This window comes from Cicer arietinum, chromosome 3 (genome assembly GCF_000331145.2).
Source record: "Cicer arietinum cultivar CDC Frontier isolate Library 1 chromosome 3, Cicar.CDCFrontier_v2.0, whole genome shotgun sequence".
In the NCBI taxonomy this organism is placed as follows: domain Eukaryota; kingdom Viridiplantae; phylum Streptophyta; class Magnoliopsida; order Fabales; family Fabaceae; genus Cicer; species Cicer arietinum.
The window spans coordinates 55,307,302-55,313,119 of NC_021162.2; positions in this window are offsets into that span (position 1 = coordinate 55,307,302).

Genomic DNA, 5,818 nt, shown 5'->3' on the forward strand with positions numbered 1-5,818 from the left:
CATAAATCAGAAAACCAATCAGTGGATAATATAGCCACTTTTCACACGGTCGTTTTGGCGTTGGTTTCACTCAAATCGGACTTACGGTGAAGGAGAACGATGCAAAATAACGAATTCTACAAACGGAGAAGTCGAGTATTTTAGAGAGAAATTGGGGTTGTTAAAAATCTGAAAAATCATGTTTAATTGATGAGTTAAATGAATGAAATAACATACTCAAATTTGGGCGAAAATTGAGAAAATTTTCTGGAACATCACCGATGTCAAACGATAGGGTTATTGTTGTGTTTCCTCTTTGGCTTTACGGCTGCCCTTCCAACTCCATTCCCTTCTTTTGTTTGTTTTATTTTATTACCAATTAGGGTTCATAGAGTCAAACCCATTGGTCTCTTTATTTATATTTTAATATTATTATTTTTATTTTGTTAAAATAAAACTAATAATTATTTAATCTCCTTTTTAATATTCCTCCAAACACCTTTTAGTTTTCCAAACATTACTAATATTTTATAAATTAGAGTAATTAAAATAATCAATATAAAAAAATATATTACTAATAATAAAAACTCTCACATTCAAAATAATCTCTACAATTATACTTATTTCTCAAAATACTCACATTATAATAATACCATCATATTAGAAAATGGTCAAAATTATAAAATAAATAAATATAACATCAATATTTTATATTAATTACTAAATCATAATAAATATATATAAAATCACAATACCATAACAAGTATTTAAAAATAAACGAAATCAAACACAATATCAATTCTATATCAAGATAATTATTTATAAAAAAATAATTAAAAATAGAAAATAGTTATAAATATTTGAAATATAACTATCTGCATACTTAACATAAGTCAAGCGCACATAAAAATATTTTTCTTTAAAATATATATTACACTAAAATACTATTTTTTTTAAAATATATCAAATAACAAAATATAATATGTATTATTTATATCGCTCATGTAATATAACATGTATCAAACTAACACATCATAGAAAGCATTCATATAACAAAAATTAGCTACGAAATTTATCAACATATATTCTAAAATAATATTAGTCATCAAATTCATTATTTAAAATTCTATTTAATTAATAAAGTAGTTTATTATAAAATTTGGGGTGTTACAAAGAACATGTCTCCCCATTTCTGAATAATCACGACAAGACAAAAAAAAAAAAAAGATGACAATTAACAAAATAACAAAATCACAATAGAAATATTCAATAGACATATGTTAGTATTGTCATTTTCTTCCACAAATTCCAAAATATCCACACGTTTTCGAACTTCTTTAATTTGATCCGGATGAAATGATCTCGAGTTATCGAATATCTGAACAACAACAAAAAACACAATCAATATCAGTTGAATCTTAATTTTTTTATCATACGAACATTAAAAACTACAATCAATAACAACTTATAATTTTTTATCAGACAAATATAAAAAACACAATCAATAACAACTTGTAAAAAATTACGTATTTGCATCCATGAATCAACTATATTACAATGTTCAACATATGTAACATGACATATTAATCACACTCATACATTTGTCATGTTTTATCAAATCATCATGCCATATTTGTTTTTTATAATTCTGCAAACCCCAAAACAAATAAGATGATTTCTTATTTTAGAAAGTCTTTTTAAAAGCAAATTGTAAAAAATTATCCACACATATACACTTTACTCAAACTATCAAACTATAAGCATTCATCCAATTCATCCAACTACAATCTATAACTACTTTTTTAAAAATAAATAACCATAAATATTAATATTAAGGTAAAATAAAACTAAAATAATTTTATTGTCATCTACTTTTTTTATTTATTGTCATATATTGTCGTATTCATATTTACTAAGAGTAATCTAATAATAGTATACTATTGTTTTCTTCATATTGTTATTATTTTGATTATTGTTTTGCTCCATGTCATATAAAATAGAACCTTTAGAATATGTAATTTAACTTACGACAAAATCTCCTATATCCATTCAAAACACTTCATCTATAGTATCTAAATAAAAGAAGAAAAAAAATAATAAAGAATCATTAAAATAAAATAAAATGAAGTTGACATGTCATTTTCTTTTATTCATAATATATAGCTCTCCCTTATTATCTGAAAGTGAAACAAAATACTAATCATTCTAGTAACATAAGATATCATAATTGTTGTTATAAAAAATTACTTACTCAATAAGCAAGAACTTGAGATCCAAACTTCAAATGGTGGCAATAAAACGATGGTTATGGTTCTAAAGTCGATGTTAGAGTAAAGTCAGGAAGTGGAGTTGCATGGTTGTGAAGTCGATATTAGAGTAAAATCAGGAAGTGGAGTTGCAAGTGTTGACGAAGTTAGAGGATAGGGAAGGTTTAGGGTACTAATGCTAAGTGCACATGGGACATAAAATGCTAAGTGAATCATATTTTTTAAATTTTTTAAATTCGTGTTAAGTCGGTTATCAAAATTACCGCTTTAAACATGTTTTCAATATTTAAAAAATTGCCACCTTCTTTTTTAATAAGCCGTTTAGCCAATTAACCGAGTTAAATATAGAGGAAGAGATATATATTAATATTTTTTTTACAGTCTATCTTAATTTGGTTGCTAATATAACCGTATTAAACGTGTTTCATCTATTTACGAAATTGACACCGTCTTATTCTATTAACTCGTTTACATAGACAACCGACTTAAACGTATTTATGTCTCACTTGTTAAGTCTAGTGGCACATAAATGACTTAACTCACCGTATTAAAAACTCAAATTTCTACTAGATCAGTTTTATTTCTATGGTGGACCAAAGTATTGTTTCATCTATTGGGTTTTGGAATCTCAATTCGGGTATCCTTCTTCTTTCGGCTTGGTCTCATGATTTTAACCCTCATTTTTTGCATCAAATTATTGCGCAAGGTGAGATTTTGATGATTTGGCTCATGAATATTGGAGGTCGAAAGCGTTATTTGAAATTAGCAGTGCAACGGGTGTTCCAAATTATCTTGGTGAAGTCATGCGCAGAGTGTTGATATTGACCTAACTTTACCTCTTCATGAAAGTCATCTTGTTGAACGTGAAGGGTTTTTTTTCTAGTCGATGTGGAATATGAAAAATTACCTCTATTTTGTGAGGTATGCCACATTATTGACCATGCCAAGTCTATTACAACCAAGTTGGTTTCAATAACTATGACCCTTACTTGTTTTGATGTTAACAAAATTACTTTGTGAAATTAAATTAAAGCACTAATGTTTTGTTTAAGTGTGCAGTTTCCTGATCATGTATTATATATGACTTTACTTTGCATCCTTTAATGTTTCATCTAAGTTAAAGGAACGCCAAGAGTAAAATCTTCAAGTTCCTAGCCTCCAAGATGTTCTGAATATGATCTCCAAGGTCTCTTGGTTCAGAACCCTTGTAAAATATTAGTTTTTATCTTAAATAGGGCTTTAGGAGGCATATTAGCACATTGCTATGATTCTTGGCGTATAGTTCTTCTCTGGACATAAAATAGTGCCACCAAATGCATTGTAGCGCATGGTTGGGCCGAATGATCTACAATGTTAAATAAACACTTTTGTTCTCTAAAACGACTTTCCCTCTTATTTGACTTGACTTTTCACACTTTTTATATTCCAAATTGGATTTCAGTGTCATCATTACAGTCATAGCGATGGATGTTACCTTTCATTTGCAACTAGTTTTACTCCATTTGGACGTCTACAACTCGATATATGAATAACATATTGCACATGAGTCATGTGTTGAGACAAAATCTCAATTTAATGTTTTGATGAAAACAAACAAAAAGTTAATTAAGAAAGTTAATTATGATTCTAAAAGTTATGTTAATTTAACTTGTGCTTTTGGGTGAATTTAATTAAGAACAGAATTAAGCGAAGCAGAAAAGACAGCAACAAGAACATTAAAACAGAGAATGATCTCCAGTTTCAAAAATGTTCGTCACAGCATATTGACCAATCTTTTTATACCTCTTTAACAAAGATTCTACCTCGGAAATTTACTCAAATAGAATCAGTACATGGCAAGGAACAAGTAGGATTCATCCCAGATCAAAAAGGCTATCTGATCACTAAAATAAAAGAACTCATAAACAGTCAAAAATAAGAACAGTTTGTAACTCTAAACATCAAACTGTCAAGAATGTTTGATCAACCTTGATATATGATAAGATATTACAAAGGACATCCAGAATGATCAAAACAAGAACTCCAGATTGATCATCAAACCTCCAGAAAGATCAAATTGACAGATCCAGATTGATAATCAATCTCTGTTTTCTGCATAACTCCAGCATCAGTTTATTCTCTTCTGCAATGGCTTATAATCCTTCTCCAAACTCCTTTGGCTACATTCAAGACTCAAGAACGAATCTGTACCATCCAAGATAATTGGAGAAACTTCAAAGACTTTTTAACTAGAAGACAAAACTGATTTAAAGCTATAACAGAAAAGTCAAAGCAGTTTTAAATCAATTCAAGGCTGGATTATTTTTATTCTAAAATATTGGTTTCAGACAAAAATACAGAGCACTACCAACAGCTCTTTTTGACCTTCATTAAATGCTTCTAAAGCCTATAAATAGAAGACCAATTTCCAGGAATAATAAAGAACTTCAAGTGCTATCAAACTCTCATAAATCATTCACATTCACATACTTGAAATTCTCATTTTCACAAAAAGCAATCAGTTCTGATCAATTCTATCTCACTGTGATATTGCTACTGATTTCTTTGTTAAGAATCGAATCTCAAACAAGAGTTGAGATATCTTAGATTTTGTCAAAATCAATCTTATTGTAAAAACTCAAACTATAAGAATTTCTTTATAGTTTGTTTAGATTGCATTGAATCCTATCAAAGTTAGATAGGTGTTGTTGTTGCTTTCTGGGTGGAAAGTAATAGAGATTAAAACATATCAAGGTTGATCTAAGCTAGGTGCTATAAAACCAAGAAGGTTCTTTGTTTTAAACACTTAGTGGAAAATCTCACGGTTGTGAGGATTGGACGTAACCCGAGTTGGGTGAATCAAGATATATCGTTGTGTGGTATTTATTCCCTTATCTATTTACTTTCAGTTTGATTGATTATCAAGTTAATTACATAAAATGAATTATTGATTTTAACTTACTAAGAACGTTCTCCGTTTTCTGGTTAAAACAAAGAACGTTCTCCGTTTTCTATTTTCACAACCAAGATCAATCTGGAGTTATTTTTTTAAGATTTTAACAGGAATTTTTAAAAAGGTGCATTTACAATTCAAACCCCCCTTTCTTGTAAATCGACATTGTTACTTCATCATGTTGCTTTTTCACCAAAGTTCAATATTACGCTAAACAAATCATACAAAACTACATAAAATAGTTGGTTAATCGTGAAAATGAAAACATAAACACCTTATTTTTTGAAGGATAATTAATTCAAAATAACTTTAAAATGAACATTAAATTGAAAGAAATAAGTTAAACAATTGACTCAAAATAACTCTAAAAGTAATGAGAAATGAAGGTTCATTAGTGGACGTGCTGCAAATTGCAGGTGATGTAACACCACAAAATTTTCATATACATTATATATGTATCTTTTTAGTAATAGAAATTACTAAATTAATAATTATTCTATGTGTAAATAAATTAATTAAATTTTATCACACTCTATTCTACTTAAATAATTATAATCTTCATTTTTATTTAATTGTTTTGACGTGACAATTACATGGGGACTATTTATGATGTCATTATTTCATAAATGGACATTTTTTT